This window comes from Triturus cristatus, chromosome 3_2 (assembly GCF_964204655.1).
Source record: "Triturus cristatus chromosome 3_2, aTriCri1.1, whole genome shotgun sequence".
Lineage (NCBI taxonomy): Eukaryota > Metazoa > Chordata > Amphibia > Caudata > Salamandridae > Triturus > Triturus cristatus.
In genome coordinates, this window is record NC_140584.1 from 487,591,584 (window position 1) to 487,614,089 (window position 22,506).

A 22,506-nucleotide genomic window follows, 5' to 3' on the forward strand; every position below is an offset into this window, starting at 1 on the left:
CCTGCTACCCTAGGCGGTTACCAATGTTGCTCGCTGGGTTTGACCATCAGTTCACATGACACAATTGCGCCATATGTTCCCTATAGGGCCAGTGAATTCTGGTTCTGAGCCACAAGTATTTGTTGATCTTTTACATTTTCACAAAAGGCCTGCACGCTGCACGCTGCCCTGACACATGAAAGAACATCCCTGAACATTAGCTAATGCGGATAACTGTCTTTCATCTGTCTGGGAAAAAGAAGTCTAGACAAAACACTCTTATCGGGTGTGTTTTCCTTCAGCTGCTCGGAGATGAGCCATCCTAAAATGGAAGTTATGGATGCATGTCCCAGCCGAGTTTCCCCTCAGCGGCATGCCCTCTTCTGTCTGCACACAACAATCATAGCAGGAAGCGGAAACCGGCCGCAGTGTCCACGAGGCCCAGGCAGACAGACGTCAGCCAATCGGAGGCCCCTGTCATTGTTCAGGGAATACAAAAGGCGCTCTGTTGGGAAGCACAAGAAAGAAGCCGAGAACTTGCGGCCTGTCCAATAATTACACTGGCACCAGAGACAGGAGCCTCAATCAGCGCACCGCAAACGTGTCTGGTCACAAAAAAAAGGCACGCGACTCCGAGTTAACCTCTCCCCAGCCATGCATGAGCTTAAGCTCCGTTTAATTAAGAAAGTGTGTAAACAACTTAACTCAGAGAATTCTTAGTTTAACAATGGGCATGGAGAGCAGGATGCCACCTTTGGGTTTGCATTATATTACAGCTTGTTGCTACGTGTTTTCTATGCTTATCTGATAATAGCCGAGTTAAAACGATATATGTTAAAGAATTGGAAAATAAACAGAAAATAAATTATTAACTAATAAGAAAGCAAACATGTAATGAAACTGAAAAAAATGAGTGTGGGATGGTACAACAGCAACCTATTTTGCAGAGATCTGAGGCGCTCTTAAGGTGGCATAAAGCGCTATACAGCTGCCCAGCTGCTGATGACGTCCTGCCATGAAGAGAAGTGCACCTTTTCCCAGAGCGCGCTTTTAAGATAAATTGTGTAGTTCTCCTTTTTAAAGTCTAGGGTGTTTGGCTGGACGCGTGATCTGTGCACTCTCTTTAATATGACACTAATTAAAACAGTATTAATACATGCCACACCCATCCGTTGTCTTGTGACAGGTTTGAAGAGGCCCTGCAGACCGGCTTTTCCTTGGCATGCCTGTACTTTGAGTTTTGTTTTCTACTTTCAACTAGAAGTACCGGGGGTGACCTACACACAGAGACATGTAACAACTGCAAAGGTATTTGCAATTTCGCCTGAGTTGTTTCGGGAAGCCATGTACACGGACGGACGGAGACCTGCGTTATTTGTAGTCCGGTTCAAACAGGAACAGTGAGCAACAAGCTTTCCCCTGGGGAGTTTAAAACACACTGCATGACATAGCTCGCAGCTATGCGTTCTTGCGTCCCGGCCCGCTGTCACATGTAATGTGAGCAGCTCCTGCTGGAAAGGAAAAAAAAACACTAAAAACTCCAGCTCAAATACCGCTGCCACATCCTGCACGAACCAGCTTTATAAGAAGCATTTATCGCTGAGAAATGTGCCCACGAAAAAAGCCCCAACACAGTGAATGCGAAGAAAACACACACGGTCACTGCACAGCCTCGCCAGTCACCCTCTCGATTGTGTTCTGAAAGTGTTCTGTTCACTGCAAGTAACAAATATGTTAAAAACAGTCATTATACTTTTAACATCCCGGCATATCAGTTTTTCAAGAAAATATCTGAGGTCGGGCTGCTTTCTGTCCACAGAAAAAGTCGTTCGTTCTGTTAAAAAGACGCATCCCTGATCCAGAACAAAAAGACAATATTTTATTCCCTAAAAAAAAGTTGAACTGTTGCCTAATAGGATCCAACTGCCAGAGCGGCATGACATCACTCCCCGAGAGGCAGCGATGCCGAGCCGCAGGCGGGGTGCACGGCGCGGAAACTTCACGCAAGGGAAGCGGGGTGTATCACTGTACCTGGGCCGGGCTGCGCTCCCCCTTCCGCGCCATGGTCCTGAAGGCTTCCACGTCCCAGCCGCAGTCCTGTCCCCCTAGCTGCGGTGCCGGGGATCCAGCGCTTCAAGGTCCAGTACCTGCCGGGCTTCCCAGCGCTCCTTCATGTGACCTTTCGCGGCACTCTTCCCGAAACAACTGATTGCAGGAAAAACTATCTGGCCGGGCAGTTGTCATGGTGACTTGTTTCAGTGCTCTCTCGCGCTCTCGCTCTTCTGCGCCCTTCTGCCCCGCCCCCTCTTGCCTCTCTCCCCGCCCTCCCTTTCTCTGCTACACCCCCCAACTCATTCAAACTCACAACCATCGCGCCAGTGCAAACACGCATCCGAGATAAACCCTACACGTCACACAAAACACGCGAAGCACATTACATAAACACACACCGCACCTAGGAACTGCCAACGCAGCGCACACAAATATATGATCCATTGACACTTGCAAACACATCACAATAAAAGCACAATTCACCCATGCACACACAGCAGAGGCATACATACTACATACAGCATGAAAAGGGAGCACGGCACGCATACCACACACACTAACGCCACACGTGTAAACTTGCACTATACAAAACATATCAAGCCATAAACTCACACACGCACCACACCCATGTATACTCGAATACACAAAACACACATGCCACTGTGTATACACTGGCACTAAATGTTGATGTGAATCCGCGCTTTAGCAGCGTGGTCTCACTCAACGAAACCTTTCTTCCTGGCATCCACCTCTTCACGCACGCCAATCAAACAGTGAAGCTGAGTTTTTGAACCCATTGTTGCTGTGCAGCTTTGGAGGTGTTATTTGTCAATATATATCGTACTTTCTTTATTCTATTGTATTATGTGTTAGGTGACGGTTTACCTAGAACAACAACACGGCAACTTCTCAGAGAGGCACCCGTAGTGTGGACTTGCTTTTTGTAGTTCTATTAAGTTATTTTGTTTTGGCTGTGAACTTTTCCCACACTACCACAATCGTTGACGAGGCTTCTCAAGGCACAGCCCGCGTTCTTACCTTATTGTGAAGGAGAGGCCCCGTTAGTGGCTTAATCAGCGCAGGTATTCACGGGGACCGGGCAGGACTTCCTGTATTCTTTCATCTTTCTGAAACTGAGAAGAAAATACTTTGGTCAGGAATGCGCAAGGCGCTATCTTACCACGAAGGTCGCAGAACGAAACAATTGTGGCTTTAACCAGACTACACATGGGTACACACTCATGGGAGCACCGGGGGCTGGGAACACTTTTTTTAATTTACTGCGGTGATCCCAGTGCTTGAAATAATAAACAAGCATTGGCATAGCCAAAAGGTCTCTCCTTTGGGACCTTATAAGTGTTTAGTTATCCAGCACAATATCCTTGGTGCAACAACATCAACTGTTGCATGGCTAAACACTTATAAGGTCCCAAAGGTGGGACCTATTGGCTATGCCAATGCTTGTTTCCTCTTTCCATGTGTGCTGCATTCTGTAGCACACATAGAAAGAGGAGACACCTCTTAGGATTGGTTTTGTGCAGGAAGGTGCCCCTATCTGCACAAATGGAATCCTGCCTACATTGGCACTAGGCTGCAGAAACGGCGCCAGCGCAGGCAAAAATGTCAGGAAAGAGCTGAAATACGGTACATTTCTGCACTTTCACTTTGGCATAGGGCAACGCAGCAAGGTGGTTGGCATTAGCTCTTATAATATATTGTCTTCTGTCAGTCATACTCATGTAGATGGCGTGCGTCCCAGCTCATAACAGGATAGCAGACCTGCAGCAACCACTCAAACGACGGCAATCAAGGAAAAATACTGAACATGCAACAAGGGTAACAGCAAAGAACAGCAGATTCAAGTTTAAAAAGTGAAATATAAGGATTAATGTATAAAGCATCACTCATTTCCTACTGTGGCATTATTTAGAGAGGCAATAAAAGTTTTATGTACCTCTCTTAAAATAAACAATAAAAACGCAAAGCAATGTTTAATACATGTGTTAATAACACAATGAAAGTTGGTGAGTTGGAGACAAATGCAGACATTTGTGATACATGCCTAACGCTGCAGCAAAGCTACAACAATAGCAGACCAGAAATAAAAAAAAGCTCATAGCCATATTTCTTAAAGAACAGCAAAGTGAAATAATTCAGCATGAGGAGTGGAAGGAATGTATGAAAACAGAGGCTTTCTTTGGGAAAACGAGCAGACTTTGGAATGATTCCTAATGTCCTTGCGAACACCGGTAAACAAGCATTGGCCGCGAAAGCACTTAATGAGCCATGACGTCTCGTAACTGTAAAACAATGAGATAACAAAGGCAGATGGCGGCTGCGCGCGTTCACGTGCACATGCACACAAGCTTTAGGCCAGGGTAGCACTTTGAAATCCCCCTTACTAAAGTCGAGCAAGCAGCGCATGCGCTGCTCTAGGTTCGACCTAAAAAGAGTACATACATTTTTAATAGAATAACCTAAGAGAACCTGTTGAGAAGAGAAAATAGGAAGTTGTGGAATTCATGTGTCACCCACAGCGCAAGACATAACAAACACTCGATGTATTGAAAATCAAATAATGAATATTCCTCCGATCAGACAAATCTTCAGTAGTAACATATGCACCTTTATCCCGTGAGCCCATGCAACTCAATCCATCGTGCATGAGCTCGCACAGGCACCACCACCTCAGAACAGTGACTGCAGTGACTGCAGTGACTTTAAGTGGGATTAAAACACTGGGGGGCGTCTTTCAAAGGGGCGTGACCAGTGTAATTGAGGGCGTGGCTTAAAACACATCAGCTAACAATCTTTGCTTAGCATAGTGTGCCGCCCCACTTGTATTTTGCTGTTTCTGTCATTGCATCCACATATATGATGCAACAAGTGACATCATCCCTACAACAAGCCAGGACTATTGGCTTTGTCAATAGTTGTTAGTTGCATAAGATAAATAAGCAGCAACTACGGCTTGTATATAATATTGAAAAAGCTTCCACTTGAAGGCCTGGTGACACCACGACAATGTTGCAGCTCCTGAGTTTCAAAAAGTGAAGGGAAATCCAGAGAGAAAATGACTCTTTAATAATATTTCCCTTCCCCTACAACACTCACCTGGTATGACATTACATCATGTTTTAACTTCTCCACAAGTGAGAAGTGAGCAGTGTGAGAACGTGCACATCGATGTGCCTGCTGTCACTGCAGTCCGAAAAAAATACGGACCGCCTGTGCCAGGGCCCGTTTCGAGGCCACCTATATAAAACTGATGGTGCTCAGCACTATTAAGACCCGGCCCACTTAAAGCCCTGAGTGACTGTCATCAATTGTCTAAGTCTGGGCGGTGAACTCCACTCGTGGAGTTTGCGGAGTTATCCGCACTCTGCATTATACGGGAGTTTTTGTCCTCGCTCACGCTAGTCAACATCAAGTTAGCGAGCGTGAGCGAGGAAAATCCACCTTCTAGCGAGATTTTTCCTCATTTGTGGTGAGCGCGAGTGAGGGATATCAACCTCCCGGTGAGATTTCTCAATGAGGTCGATCGATTTCTCAATACAATTGGCCGCATATGCTCACGACCCCTCGAGTTGAGAAAGCTGCTACTCGAGTAGAAAATCTGCTTGAGCGGCAGAAAGGAAGCAATGCATGCTTGCGGCCACTCGCGCTGTGCATGGTGTCGCTCGAGATAATTTCGCAGCGCGGACAAACAGCGCTGAAAATTACCGCAAAATGCATTTTCGCTAGTGTTGCACTATAGAAATACCATTTACATACATATATACATACCACAGGGCCGACTTTCTCAGCCCAGCCACTAGTGCATGCCATGTCATGCATTGGCACTTCTGGATTCTGGGGCTATGGGCTGACAGTGGCTCGGCTCTTTGGCCTGCTTCCCGCCTACCCTTGACTCACCGACAGGGGTGTGAGTGCCCAGGGCCAATGGAGGCTGATCCTGTTCTGCTCCATGGCCTTGCAGTTTCCATTCATCTTATTCCACTGGCTGTGCAGTGTACACGCCTGATTCTTGTGACTTCGGGCTGTTCTGGAGCCCACACAGAGCCTACCTATAAATAAGCAGCATTTCCCTCTGTGTGACTGTTGGAGCATATAGTTTGTTAGATGCACGGCTGTCAACTCCACCTTGGCTAACCGTTTCATTGTTGTTCCCATGGACCCTGTCATCATTTGCCCTGAATTCACTGACAACAACTTGACTACCAGCTTGCTGCAACCATCGCTTTTGAATTTTGTTATGCTTATAGCAGCCATGTTGAAAGTAAAAATGCCCACCCACTTTTTTCATAAATATTCATGGCACAGTCTATAACGATTAGTAGTACTGAGCGCTTCCATAACTCCCTTGTTTAAAATAATGGTACTGTGTAAATAGTTGTTTTGCAAACTGTTAGTATGCAGCAATTACAAATGTACATGTCTCCCCGCATCCAGGACACCTCTATTCTTAAGATGCTATGCGACTGCCTCTCAGTAATTTGCTACTATCGCAACACGTGTTGCCATTGTAATTGAGTGGATTCAAAACACATGAAATTCAAAAGTCTCAGAAAACCCACAGATGGGGAATCACCTTTTAAGAGTCAAGCTTGTTAAACTTGCAATAATAGGCGCTCCCTTATTCCATGTAGGAGGTAACCATGATTACTACAGACGTTTCCGTGTACATGTAATAATGATTGTTCTCTTGGGCATTTGTATTCAAAGGCTATTACAAGGTTCCAAAAAATCTGAATGTCTGACGTTGGGCACCTTGTTACGTAAACTAAGTCTCCAACTTAGTACTACAAGGTTTGGTTTTCCCACCCAAGGTTGCCAGAACTTGGTTCAGCGAAGAAACGCTTGAGAGTAAAAGTCCAGGTTGTTGTAGTCCCACAAAATCCTGCTCAACATATCTGTTTATGTGGTGTCCATGCTTTCTGGGCTACTAACAGTCCCTTAAAAGGTGTCAGGGACACAGTGGTAATTCAAACCCAATTTCGTTCTTTAGAATACACACACAAGTACTGTGCTGAGAAAAGATAATTTATATTCAAAAGTGTTAATTTAAACAGTCTCATCCTGTTGCTTAGTACATGAGTAATAACCATACAAAATATAATTAAAACAGCACTTATGCATGCCATTAACAGCGAGAATAATATGACAATTTCTAACATGGTTGGAATGTCATAGGCAACCTAGCACCCAAAAGACTACTTCTATGGCTACACTATGGCAGCATAGAGTAGCTAACTTGCATCTAGAGGTTCTTAGGATTTAGCACACTGCATACTTCTTTATTGCAAAGAAGATGCGATTATCAGACTTCGGCCAGGAGGGAGTGTTCATTCAAAAGGAAAACATACATCTACTGGGCTCAGCTCCTCTCCTCTTGAAATTGTCCCAGTATTAGGCCTCAGCACTGAAATGATGATGCAGCAGTCTGGCAGTCTCTGTCAGGATTTCTGGCAGGGCCTTGGGTGATAATCTGGGGCGAAGACCTCTCCGAATCAATGTCCACTTCATGTTTTTTTAATAGTATTGGCCAATTACCTTTATTCTACATTGGGGAATTCCACTTAATTCCGGACATGACCAATATGAACCAATATGATAGTTCACGACAAACCAGTATAAACCAGTATGACAAAAAAGTACGCTAATTCAAACTACATTTACACATTCACTGTGTGACTTTGAAATATAGATAACAGAGAACTTTTCCCAGGCTTATGTCGCCTCAGTTATTTGTTAAGTTCTTTGTCTTGCTGATTTGACACATTCACAGGTCTGAAAAATAAGGATAGACAGTTTCTAGGTCACAGGTAGACAAGCTACCTTATTGATGGGGCACAACATGAAGCCTGGCCTTTGGGTCTTTGTCATTCAAACTGCTCAAAAATACAGAGCTTACACTAAACATTTTTTTGTGAGTAACAATCAGTGGATTAAGTCACAATGAATAGGGTCTGCAACTTTTTTTCCACAAATACAGACTTTATGTTTTTGGACAAGTGACCTTAACACTCATGGAAATATTTTGTCCTCTGTGCCTTATGGAATGGTACCATCTTTTAGCTTGATCTTGTGTGGAATATCTAACGAGCTTAGCTTTTGAAGTCTATGGAGCAGCCAACTTGAAGTCAGGCAATCTGGAAGAAACCTATTGAAGTCTATAAAGCGGCCATCTTGAAGTCAGGCTCCGTCAGAATACCTATTGAAACCTATGAAGGGCATTATAAAGACAGGCACACAGTCGAAACAGCATACATTTCACCTTAGAACTGCGTAGACCCAGAAACACAGACAAACATATGCCGCAGACAAGGAACAACACCATGAATGGTGACTCAATGCGGCAGAACAACATAAAAGTAAAGAAATAGAAAGAACAATGTAAACAGGGAGGAAACCCAGAAGAGGGTCAATGCCATATTTCTGACCCCAGATCAACTACCCCTCTTGACAGGAAACACCATTGGACCAAAGTGGAAAGAGTGGCTATATGATTTTGAGAAATTCATAGACCCGCCTGGGGAAAAAAGATGAAAAACAAATTTTGGCCACAATGAAGAACTTTATTGGAAAGAAAATACGTAAAATAATTCAAGAATTACAACTGATTCAATCTCAGACTAACTCAGCAATATGCACAGCACTGGACACAAAATTCACGCCTAAGAAAAACATTGATTAAGAGCGATACACATTCAACCTCGCATCACATGAAAAGGGAGAATCAATGGGCAACGTGATTACGAGACTTCATCACTTAGTCAAATTAAACTAATTCAATGACGAAGAGGTGATTCGCCTACGCATCCTTGTAGGATGCCGTCAGAGTCACTCAGAAAATGACTGCTGCAGAAAAGTTATACTATAGATGAAATTGAAGAATTAACAAGACTCAATGATCAGGCAAAGGCGCAGGCAAAGAGAATTAAAGAAGGAAATGCAGAAAAAAGAGAACAGTAATTCTGGCTGCACAATAAAGCACAACGTAAAACAAGGAGGAACCAGTCATGAGACAACAATTCCAAAAGTTGACTCCACTAGAAAGACAAACAACACAGCACGGAAAGAAAGAAAGAAAGAAAGAAAGAAAGAAAGAGTGCTATCGATGTGGGAAGACACGATGCAATGGGACAGGAATGTCACAAATGTGGGAAGGAGAATATTTTCAAGAAAATGTGGAAAGAATCAAGGAATACATCAACCTGGCATCCACAAGACCACAAAACTAGCCATCATGCACATACAGTAAGAGACCCTAATAGCAGTACATCAAGATCTTGCACATCAAGAGAGATGACTAGAAGGAAACAGTCAACATCCAGGTTGTCATCAGAAAGCTCAATCTCATCCTCAGCGTCCTTTGAAAGTGATGAATGTCTCTTAATGGTAGCCCACGAGGAAGAAGCCAAAAGTAAATTCCTGCACACTCAAATTACCAAGGGAAATCATTGCACTAATTTCATACTAGACAGCGGTGCATTTTTAAACGGGAAGATAAAACAAAAAGCACAGTTGCAACCAGCTAAGGTATACGTCTACAATTGGATGGTGAAGAAACCGCTACCATGCTTAGGGAAATTTACCACTCACTTACAAGTATTGAACCACAGAAGCAGATATACATGTAATGGATGGCTCAGGGCCAGCTAAGGGCTTACTCAGTTTACCCACAGCTGAACAACTTAAAGTAATTCCAATGCTATATATGGTAGAAGATGTACCATCAGTGGTGCGCCGACACCCAAAGCTATTAACTGGACTGGAAAAGATTAAGGACTTCACGGTGAGACTGCACATCAACAAACACATCAAGCCAGTAACTCAACATCATAGAAGAATACTATTTCACATACAAAAGCACAGAAATACTCCTACTCGATCCAGCACCGACCTGTAATAGAAAACAACCCTTCAGACTACATGTCTCAGCGCCCTCTCCAGAGAAAGAAAAGCACCTCATCTCCTGAGGAGAATATCTAAACTTCATAATGAACCATGTGGCACCACCAACACTGTTGCTAACCATATTTGAAGAAGCGACTCAAGCGGACACCACGTTGAGGGAAGCGAAAAGACGGATCCAACAAGGGCAATGGTAACATCTGGAACAGAAATCAACGGAAGAAGGAACAAACATGAAATACCTATCAATTGTCAGCAGATACAGGATACAAGAAAGACTGACTGTGACCCCTCAAGGAATAAACCTAAGAGACACCAGAATAGTGATACCCTGATCACCTCAATCAAGGGTTATAGACCTTGCACATGAAAGGCATAGGGAATAATGGCAATGAAAAGAGCGCTAAGAGACCAAATTTGATTTCCTAGGAACGAAAAGGTGAAGACACACTCAAGCCATGACATCAATGCAAAATGACCAGTGAAACACCACGACCACCACAATTTCAAATGTCAGCCCTACCGGAAATAATTTGGCGCACCATTGCAATGGACGTCTTCGGACCTCTAGCATAAGGAAAATAAATTTTGATTATGATGGATGAATATTCCAGATTTCCATTTGCTACACAAGTCTAATCAACCATCGAAAAAATCAGTGATCCCAAAGATGTAGGATATATTTGTAGACTGTGACATTCCAGAAACGGTGAAAACAGACAACGTCCCCCGTATAATAGCAAAGACTTTGCTGAATTTGCAGCTTACCTAGATTTTAACCACCAAAACCTCATGCCTCTCTGGCCACAAGCAAATGACATGGCGAAGCACTTTATGAGAACGTTAAAAAGGGCAACACAACAAGCAGAACAGGGCAACACATTATTACAGCAAGTGCTCAACACAGTCCCTGTGCCTACCACAACACCCCACATAGCACCATGGGGCAGTATTCCGCCACACTCATGTGCAAGAGTAAACTCCAGACCAGAATAGCAAGCTGGAACTATTGCCTAAATCAAGAATGCACACACCAAGCCCATGCCAAAATACAAGCTAGAGGCATAAAAGCAAAATAAAATACAAAATTAAAGAAGACGCAGATAGACAGAGAGGAGGTCAAGATTCCAACATTGATATCGATGACTGGGTGCTAGTGAAACAACATCAAATTAAGAAAACGGATACAAGATACAATCCCTGCCCCCTTCGAGTAGTACAGAGAATTGGTACAATGATCACTACAAAAACAGAGACAACCAAGTGTCCTGAAACATATCTTATTTTAGACCTTACTACAACAAGAAACATGATGTGGCGAAAATTACAGATTGGACATTGAATGGGAGAGCGACGGCGAGCGCACTCACAAATCTCACCAAATTACATAAACCACTCCATAACCTCTGCCTACAAGTCAAAGAGAGCATCCAAGAAGCTCAAAAGACTCATCAAAGAGATTAAACACATCTTCCCAATGGGAAGGGGAGAAAGAAGGTAGAAGAAAAAAAAAAGGTTTCTGAGTGGAAGGGAAAAGTAATGTCAGTGATGAAAGGTCAACCACGGAGTAGACCAACAGTCTAGCTGCTGAACAACAGGACCTTCCTAGGCTGACAGGAAAGGGGCAGGAGTAGGGGTGTGGCCTGTGGGGAGAGAACGAGGGTCGCGTGAGCAGGGTAGCTCCTCATAACTAGGCCATGTGAGGTAATGCAGGGGAACACAATAAAGAAAGAAGAATCCCAAAGTTATTGGTGTCCTCGGTTAGATGAAGGTTGCCATTTGTCCTGGCCCCTCGCAGTAAGGAAGACTGCACACCATTCACTTTAGATTATGTGATAACGCCTCCTTTCAAACACTGGCAAAGTACCTGCCCTACAATTTCTTTATGTATGGAAAGTATTATGGGACAGCCCTAGATTCCAGGGAACCTGGGCAAATCAATAATATGAAAAGACAATGGTTCCCTGGAAGGAAGAGTATGCCTAGACTTCCTTGGCTACTCAAATAAGGGTATCAAGTGATTCAGAGAAATCGTGACAAAAATATAGTTAAATTTATTCACTGTAATGTCTTTTCATTAGTATGCAAGCACATTTCGTCACAAAAAGGTACTCCAACAAAAACGGCTCAGGGAAAGTGAATGGTGACACATACGAAAGAATGTGCGCTTGTGCTATAGTAATAGCCTATGTACAATACTAGAGGCTGATACAAATGTAAATCTTATCAACATGACTCTGAATGAGAGTACAGTGTGTACTTTATCATAACTAATATCAGTCCACCAGTGTCATTGTCAATGTTTCGACCCTTGTGGAGTAATTTTAAAAAGGGTTATCATCAGGACCAAAACATGGAAACAACCAATATAAGACAATGAATTATGTGCTGTGATTCTGAATATGGGTTTTCCAGAAGGAATCCAGTTGGACGATCGCAAGAAGGCTGATGTTGGGCACTGTCAAAAGATCAATTGCAGACAGCGCCCAAGAATTCAGAGCGCGAGGCAGACGCTGTCTGTAGCAGCCTCCAACCAATCTTTCAATAGTGCCCATCATCAACATTCTGACGATTCTCTTAATTCATCCCACTGGATACAACTTCTTCACAGTATCCAGACGTTGGGAAACAGGGTCGGACTGGCCGTAGCGGGCACCGGGCATTTCCCCGGTGGGACGGAGGGGTGGGGGCCAGTTTTCTGGCCGTGGGGGGCCGGTTTTGTCTCTGGGGGCAGGCTTTGCAGTAGTGCTGCAATTTCGGCCAACTGTAACAAAAGCAGAAGTGGTGCTTTTTACTTGCACACCGCCCCCCGTGCCACCTACTCCCTGGGCCGGTCGAGCGGCAATCTGCCAGGGCTGGTTGCTTTTACCAGACCGGCCCTATTGGGAAACCCATATTCATAATCACAAGCTGCACCGAATCATCATTTTATATAGGTTGCTACAATGTCTTGGTCCTGTTGACCACCCCTTTTAAAATTGTTCCACTAGAGTTTAAACGTTGACAATCACACTTGTGAAATGACATCAGTTATGATCATGTACACATTGTACTCTCATTCAGTCTCGTTGATAAGATTTACATTTGTATCAGCCCCTAGTATTGTACATATGCTTTGAAGATAGCACCAGCGCACACTATATCACTCATGTCATCATTCACTGTCACTGAGCCATTTTTGCTGGAACACCTTTGCTGTGATGCAATGTGTTCACATGCTAATGACATGGCTATAGACTGAATAAATGTAACTGTATTTTTGTCAGTTCAATTTCTCTAAATCACTTGATATTATTATTTGATTAGCCAAAAAGTCTAGGCTTACACTTCTTCCGAGGGGACTACATTTTTTACACACACACACACACACACGCACACACACACACACACACACACACGCACGCACGCGCACACACACACACACACACACATCTGCAGTTCGCTCTGTTTCAAAACGTTCTTCTCAACATTTGTAGCGTTCATCGAAATCTGATCCAGGATGGAGCTGACACAAAACAACAATCTTTGCTGGACTTTCAGTTGCAACAATGAACCACTGTCTGATATCTTACAAATGTACTACTAGATCCTTGCAAAATCACATCTGGCTACAGTCACATGCAAATGCTTCTATGCTTTCATGCACAGCTTGTTTGTGCCTGAAAGTTGTGCCTCTGAACTAAACTCCCTGTGGGGTTGACAAGGGGTTCCTGTCTTTTGATTGCTTCTGTGAACTCATCTACTAGGCAATTTCCTCTACGACCTCACACTGAAAGATTTTAAAACACTTCTTATCCCTTATCTCCAAAATATTGAAATAACAACTCTGTATTCCATCTGGCAGGCAAATCTAACTCATCTTTTGTCACAATATAATTGTTGAACCCTCTCAGCCAACTCTCCCGCCCAGTGGCGTAGCATGGGGGGAGGGGGTTCACAGGGGGAGTTGCCCCGGGCGCAAAATTCTTAGGGGCACAACATTTATAAAAAAAGTATAGCGCCCCCTAACCCGTGGACCGTTATAACTTCCTGAGCGAATGGTCCACAGGTTACGAAGTGCAATGCTTTCTGGCTGCTGGCAACCCAAGCTACGCCGCTACTTCCACCCCATGGACAGTTCCCCTGGTAAAGGCAAAAAACACATGATGGAGAACAGACACAGACACGATTAGTATATTGGAAAGGAAACGTTCCATACGGAGACAGGGGACAGGAGGCATTGATACACAGAGATGCACTTCCTGAACCTAGTGTCCAAGAAGTAGGAACAGTGCACAGGTAGACAGGTCAGGAGAGATGTCACTCAGCTGGCTAGCAGTTAAGGTACACGATGGAGAGAATGATACAACATATAGTTTGTAAGACCACCCAGCTCAGGCACATGGGCTCATGGACCTAAGGATCTGTTGATACCACAGTGCCTAAATGTATGTAGCTGAATAGCAGACTTCATGCATAGATTAGCCAGAAATAACATCCATATTTCAAGCAAAAACTGGCCAATAGGAAGAATGGCACATACATTAGATCATGCTAAGCTGCATGAACACGTTTGAAGACCTGATCCCTCATGAGATAGAGTGCGAGGCACAAAATGATGCACTAGACCAAAGATCTGAACCTTTAAAATTCATAGGTGAATGCATGTCCAGCCGACTGCAAGATCTGCAGTGGAAGCTTGGTCAGTCCTTACCTGTATGAAAACACCCACAGATGACACAGGAAAAACAACCCGCTACAGGCAGCAGAAAGCTATTCCCAGTCACAACAACCCAGGCATTATCACCAGCAGCACTGACGAAGTAGAGGACAACACAAGAAAGTGTGTCTGTCAAAAAATGCCAGATGGAGAACCAACAAAAACGTGAGAGAACAAAACACAGTGAGTCTAGGAGTAGAGGGAGAGCAGCAGATCCTCATCACCAGTTTGTCCCACTAAGTAGTATTACTGGAGCCACAAGAATAGGTATTTATTTATTTACTGACCTTTTTTAATACTGCATGAAAGGCCATAGAACACCAGAGTGCTTTGTACAGGAGATGAGGCATGGGGCCCTACAGGAAATCTAATCATGGCAGAAGAGGCATACTCAATAGTAGCAAACTAATAGACAAAGGGCCTGATATGGTTATCTGTGCACTGTTTACTCTGGCACAACGGGGACGGACATCCTGTCCTCCGAAATCTAAATCCCATAGGATATTATGGGATTTATATTTCGGTGGAAGGGATATCAGTCCCTGTTGTGATGGAGTAACCCATGCGTCAATATCTAAATCAAGCCCAAAGTTAAAAAAAGAATCAAATTGAACAAATTGTGGACTAACCAAAACAGGCCAGAGATAAACAAGATATGTGCAGTTAGAATGTCAGAGATAGTATTACATTAGAGCAGACAATACAAACCCAGTCACTAGGGTCCAAAAAGACCCAATCTGGACAAGACGAAAAGTTTTTAAGGTATTATATAACCATATATAGACATTCTTTCCAACTTCTCTACTCAGGCTTAAATGGCAAGCATGGACTGTGAGAATATCTTTGGGGTCAGGACACATGCCAAGAAAGAAAATAATTCTGTTGTCAACCAGAATAACCTGTATCTTAATTGATGTCACCTTTAAAATACCCCCCACCCCCCTTGTGTGTTTTGTTCATGAGGGAAGAGTGTTGCTGCTAAGTTCTGTGCCCAGCACAACTTGTGATCATTCCCTGTTCCATACAGCTTTCAGGAGCATGCAGAAGGGGTTGGCTGTAACTCCTGCTCCAAACTCACCAGCTGGCCAAACCCTGTTCTGCATGGTATTCAGTCATGAATAGTGGAGATTGGCTGCCGTGCCTGACTTGTAACCAGGCCTTGTGGTAAACCCACCTTGCAGCCAATCCTTGCTGTGCACAGCCTTTGGCATCAAGCAGGAGGGGGGAGGCTGCTGGTCTGTGGCCAACCATGCTCTCAACCCACTTAGTGGCGAACATCTGCATGTTGCACACAGCCGTTCAAAATGCTCAGAGAAGGGTGAATGCAGGACATCGCCTGCTACCAGGTCTTGTGCCCTACTCACCATGTAGCCATGGCTCAGGCTGCAAGTCCCTGCACCAAGCCTCCTATGCAAACCCCACCCAGGACATGCATTTAGCAAGTGAATTCCAGTTCTGGTTTCTCAAATTTCATGCTGCTTTGCTTTAAGGGGCAGAAGTGTTAGACTTGGCATCTTTGGAGTGGTTTCCCCTGACTTTTTGCCTCTATCTCCTGTATTTTTGATGCTGTGCTGGATTTCGTTTTTGCTGGCTTAGATGCTTTGGGCACTTTGCCACTGCTAATCAGTGTCAAAGTGCAAGTGCTCCCTGTGTAAAGTGTGATTACAATTGGTTCTCTCTGATTGACATATTTGATTTACTGGCAAGTCCCTAGTAATGTGCATTGAGTGCGCCAGGGCCTATAAATCAAATGCTACTAGTGGGCCTGCAGCACTGATTGTGCCACCCACATGAGTAGCCCTGAATCGGTATCTCAGCCTGCCACCGCAGTGTTTGTGCACAGTTTGTTAACTGCCATGATGACTTGGCAAGTGCACCCACTTGCCAGGCCCTAACCTTCCCTTTTCTTACATGTAAGATACCCCTATGGTAGGCCCATGGTACCCCCCTGGACAGGGTTCAGTGTATGTGAAAGGTAGGACATGTACTGGTGTGTGTGACATGTCCTGATAGTGAATTAATGCTAATTTTGTTTTTTACTATTGAAAGGCTCTCTGCCCCGTAGGATAGAATGGGAAATGCTTTGTAACATCTTGCAAGATAGAGAAATAAAGTTTAGGCTCTCTGAACTTCAATATTTAATAACATATCTTTTAGTAAAGATGGTTTTTAAACTGTCTGTTTGGAAATGCCACTTTTAGAAAGTATCAAAAAACACAAAGTACCTCTGACACCATAGATTACGTATTTTACTTAAAGGACAATGGTATATTACTGGCCATTGGCTCCATTTATTTTATGGGTGCATTCTTCTTTTTTTCTTTAAATCAAACACGAGGTTATCTTCACAATACATATTTACAACATCCACCTCTTTTGCTTTTTTACACATATGTACAATACAAAAAATTAATTCAATAAATCAAAAACACCATTGGAGCTGATTAATTATAGCTTTGGAAACAAGTCTGCAAACATTTCTCTGATCTCTCTAGGAACTGCTTAGTAGAATTAATTGAGGGCCAAACAGAGACATATGCCCCAATTGGATTAGTCATTCAGTAGGACTTACGTGTGTCAGGCTTGACATCCGTTACACTACAAATTGGATTGTACTATTCTATGTACAAAGTATTGTATTTGAGTTTTCAGTTGTACATTTGCTTGTCTTGTATCTACATCACATGGTGTTTTGGATTTATTGAATTATTTTTTTGTATTGTACATATGTGTAAAAAAAGCAAAAGAGGTGGATGTTGTAAATATGTATTGTGAAGATAACTTCGTGTTTGATTTAAAGAAAAAAAGAATGAACCCATAAAATAAATGGAGCCAATGGCCAGTAATATGCCATTGTGCTTTAAGTAAAATACGTAATCTATGGTGTCAGAAGTACTTTGTATTTTTTGATATTTATATTGATTCTAACCTCTTGACTTCCTAAAGTGAATCATTCCCCTTCTGTTTAAATTACTTTTAGAAAGTAGGCATTTTCTTGTTTAACCATTCTGTGTGCCTCTGCCTGTTGGTGTATTGATTGTCTGGTTTTTGAGTGACAGGGGCTGGGGATGTGCAGCCACTAGGGGGGGGGTGAGGTGTGCCTGGCCCTTACTGGATGACTCAGAGCTGAGCTGAATGGGGCTTGCCTGCATTTAGAGTAATGGGAGGAGATTTCCTTGCACCTGACTAGGGCCTGTCTCCCTTGCACAATGCTGTCTCCACCCCCTGTGGTCATACTGCACCAGTGAGGACAGAACTGGTATGGACTGCACTCAGAGACCCTTGCACAAAGAGAACAAAGACAAAATTGGGTATAAGTAGTAGACCTTAAACCCCAGAACTTTAGGTTACTTCTGGACTCAAGAGGAACCTTTGCCAAGGAGAAGAGCTGAAGAGCTGTGAGGAGGAGTACTGCCCTTTTGTTGTGTGCTGTGTGGGGTTGGCGTGCAGTTGCTGTTTCTGCCACGGAGAGGACAAAGACTGGAACTTTGCTTTGAACCTGCTTGAAGAAGATCTCCATGGGCCTGTGTGTGCTGGCCTCCTGTTCTGAAGTCTCAGGAACACAGAGACTTCACCCCCAGCTCCCCTGAACTCTGCTGCTGAGAGTTCTGACCTGCCAGGAGGGGCCTATTCCAGTGGTGGGCCTCTGGAGTTTGTTCCTGCTGTTGGGAGCTGGAAGAAAACCAAAGAACTGAAGAAATGGATGCATCGGTCTTTTTGCAGCTGTTTTTCCCGACGCAGCACCGTTGTGCAAAAAAAATTTCCACACAGTGCGGTGCCACTGCTGAACTGACGCAGTGCCTGTCATCGTTGCAAGATCCGACATATTGAGGGATCGTGTCAGAAGAAACTGACGCAGTGCCACTCGATGCTGCCGCATCATTCGCCATTGCCACCGCATCGATCGCCGCCGCATCCTGGATTTCCACGCATCGTACCTGTGCTGCAAGTTTTCCTGACGCATCACTCATGGACCAGAATCATCTTGGAGTCTACGCATCACTTCCCCCTACAGACCGGATTCGACGCATCACTTCTCCTGCATGCAGCTGAACTGTCGGATTGCCTCCCCAAGGTCTCAGGCACTGACGCATCTCTTTGTTTCTCGATGCTTCCCCTCTCTGCGGCTCTTTGGCCTTGTGAATTTTGACACATCTACAGGTACTTTGTAAGAAATCACACATCCATAGTTTTGTTTGGGCCCAGTTGCTTGAAACCTTTGAAAAGTCATATTCTTATTACATGTATGTTGGAGTTTTGTCGTTTTGGTCTTCTTGAGTTTAGATAAAGATACTTTCTTTTTCCTAAACAGGTGAGGTGTCCATTTGTGGTGTTATCACTGTATTACTGTGTGTCTTGAGTACAAATACTTTACATAATGCCTTTCGGATAAGTCTGTCTGCTTATGCCAAGCTACCCAGGGGGTGAGCAGGGGTTATCTAAAGTGTTTATCCCCTTACCCTGACTAGAAGCAAGGGTCCCTATTTGGACAACGGTGCCTACCTCTACCAACTAGAGACCCCCATTTCTAACAAGACGTTATTAGTAAATCACAGCTTTTTGATCCTCTGTTGGCCTCTCTTTTTGGAGCTACACTGGTCTTGACTTGCTTAATGCGGATTTCATGACTGATGACTTTAGATATCACCTTACAATTGGCATCCTCAATCACATCATTGTGGACACAGAGTAATTTTCATGGGCTGGCTTGACAGAGCAGTTGTCGCCAGATGATTATGTGAGCATCACTATAGAGGGGTTAGGCTCTACTCACATTTTGGGAGTCAGAAGTATATGTTTTGATTAAGCAGAAGTTGTGTGCTTCCAACAAAAAAGAGATTGCTCTGCTCATTTTGCTTATTTGTCAAGCAGCCTGAGCTTGATGGTTCAAAGGGCACGTGCATCATATTGTAATGGTATTAAAGTGCCTTAAGATAATTTCTGATGTTTGTCTTTCTCTGCCAGCAGCACAGATGGGAAGAGAGCAGTCATTACAGTCTTTAACCTACAGGGATGTTTATGTCTGGCTCCACAGTACAACTGTAACCTGACATTTTAATCTACACCAATATTATTCTGCAGATCTTTCCTTCCCAACAGATACCAAAGATTCTGGTGAGCGGGGCTGTGCAGAAAGATGGTACGCCGGGGACACAGTTCCAAGACAGTTACATTGGACAGGATTGATTCCACCTAGAGGGGTCGGAGTGGAACACTGATTTCTTCTCTCCTTTATATTTGAGTGTGTGTGTGGGCGCTGTCTAACTGAATGACTTTGAGCATTGCAAGGGGTTGCTGTAAGAACAGTAGACACACTGGAAGGACACTTTGAGGTGATGGTGCATATTGTTTTTTTATGATACGTTTGGGATGCAGGGTTAGGCTATTTCATGTACCTGTTACTTTCATCCCCCCTGTGTCTTCTTTCTTCTAGTGTTGTCTTTGTCCTGGCGGGGGGAGGGGGTTGAACTTGTGAGTAGGCTTTCTGCCTTTCAGGTAGATTAGGAAATGTGGTGTGCTATTGACTTGTGTGTTGGCATGAGAGGGGATGTGATTTTGGAGTAAAGCGGGGATGGAGGTTGCTTGGAGTAGGGTTTGTTTTTTGTAGGTTGGGGTTGCTTTGCTGAGCGTCCAGATGCATTGATTACTGTGGGCCTGTATGCGCTGTTGGTTAGTACTTATGTGTTCAAGTTGGGGTTGATATGTTGGACTTGGGTCCCTTTGGGGTTTTGCGTTGGAGCTATTGCCATTATGTCACAGGTGGGACGCTCGGATTTGTTCAGCAGTTGTTAATTCACAGCAGGAACGTTTATACTCCTTACTTAGAATGTGTAGAGGCTAGGATCTTATGAAAAGTGATACAGGGTGCACTTTTTCCTTAAGAGGCAAAAAGTGGTATTGCATGTTTGCAGGAGACTCACCTCTGAGATGGAGGAGAGGCCAATTTAGGCAAAAAGTGGCGGGCCTAGCCATACAGTGCTAATTATTTCACCTTCCACCCCTGAATGGGGTGCTGATTTGGATAGCTTCAGGGGTTCTCTTAGCACTGACATATATGGAGGCGAATGTGGAAGAGCGGTACATATTGATTCAGGGCAGACTCGCTGGAAAGGAGGTGATACTAGTAAATACATATGGGCCTAATGGAGACGACGAGGCTATCTACCCAAAGGTGCGGGACAATATCTCTCTGGTACTCGGGTACTGTGGGTGGGAAATTTTAATTGCGTGGCAGATGGGCCGCTAGATAGGCATCCATGACATCAGCACACTAAACCTAAAATTACTGCGTCGCTCGGTGAGGCTGTAGGTCTCTGTGATGTCTGGAGAGTTCACCACCCTTCGTCCAGGCACTATCTTTACTATTCTCCGACGCACAGTACTTATTGCAGGTTAGACCATATTTTTATGACAGCCTTGTTGGGCCCTGACATCAGTGAGGTATCCCATCTCTCTTGCTATTTATTAGACCATGCACCTGTTTGCTATGAATTTGCATGGGGGGATCCGACAAACTCAGCGGACTTGGAGGCTGTCCCCTGAGGTCTTGACCCAGAAGGTAGGGAAATGCTGTCTGGGGCATTGAGAGACTTCTTTGAGCTCAATGTGTCTACGACCCAATCATGGTCAACCGAATGGGAGGCCATGTAGGCGGTGCTCAGTGGACGCTGTATCGACATATCGTGTGGGGTGCAGCGTACCCTACAGTCCAAGCTCCTCCAGAAGGAAGATAAACTAGCACAGGCTCAGCTATTAACACAATAAGGTGGGGATGGGTGCGGGAGGAGTTGGTCCCAAAAGTGCGGGATACGCTGGAGAGGTATATACTTAAATCGTATTGCCAACTTCTCCATAGGGAGGGGGCAGAACTGGGAACATGTTTGCCTGGATTCTTTGGAGAGAGACCTCTCACCCTGTCATTTTATACATCAGTTCTCCTCAGGGCTGTAAGGTTTATACTCAAGGGGGGTATAGTTGACATCTTTAATACACATTTAAAACAGGTGTATCAAGATCTTGTCCTGTCCTCTCGGGCCCCTGTTAAAACCTTTCTAGGATCATTGTTGCTGCAGCGACTGGGAGATCTGAATGCTTGTGATTTGGATGCGGGCCTCACTCAGGAGGAGGTTCATGTTGCCCTAGGGAAACGCCCCAGGGGCAAAGCACCAGAATATGATGGATTCCCTGGCAAGTTTTCCCAGACCTTTTTGTCAGTCCTTACCCATCATCTTTTAGAGGTATACTTAGAGGGTTGGGAGAGGGGACGGCTTCCACAGTCTATGAGAGAGGGTTGCATTAGAGTGCTGCCGAAACCTAGAGGAGACCCATCGGATCCCTCGGCCAATTTAATTCATGATATTTATAGAGCACACAGCTACCTCCTGGAAAGTGTCACAGCGCTAGCGGCATGCTCAAAGTACGAGAAGGAACTATTAGTCTACACTCCCATTAGACAGGCGTCGAAGAGTAGGGTTTTGAGATTAAGACTAAAAACTAATTCTGAAGGACTGCAACGCAAACTGAGCCGCAGTGCAATCCACAGGTTTGATGCCAAGTAGGTTAAGGATCTCCTGCCTTGTCTAGCTTTGTGTATGTGGGGAACTTGGAGCAATTTGAGTTTGCTAGAACTCAGAGCTCTGGAATGGAGGTCGGACTTGAGTCTTCTCCTCAAATAAAGAGGACCTTTATGAGTGAAGGCTCTGAAGACAAAAGTGAGTGCCTTAAACTGGATCCTTTTGATGGCAAGGAGCCAGTGGAGATGCCATAGGTGATGATACAAGGGCGAGTGCTGGGGGATCTTCAAGATAAGGCATGCAGTGGATTTATGGATAATTTTGAGCTGTTGGATTAAAAAAGGC

At 44.3% G+C, this 22,506-nt stretch overlaps 1 protein-coding gene across 3 annotated transcripts in view; it reads right to left on the minus strand.

Annotated features, from left to right (window-relative positions):
* DENND2B (DENN domain containing 2B) overlaps positions 1-22,506 on the minus strand; it is a 1,065,289-nt gene that overhangs the window by 689,163 nt on the left and 353,620 nt on the right. The window contains exon 2 of one of the 3 annotated variants that reach the window (XM_085648132.1): positions 3,070-3,164. The gene's annotated coding sequence lies outside the window, so the exon portion shown is untranslated. Of the gene's footprint in view, positions 1-2,010; positions 2,263-3,069; positions 3,165-22,506 lie in introns of those variants that run through there. The other 2 variants (XM_085648131.1, XM_085648133.1) reach the window with 2 other exon arrangements.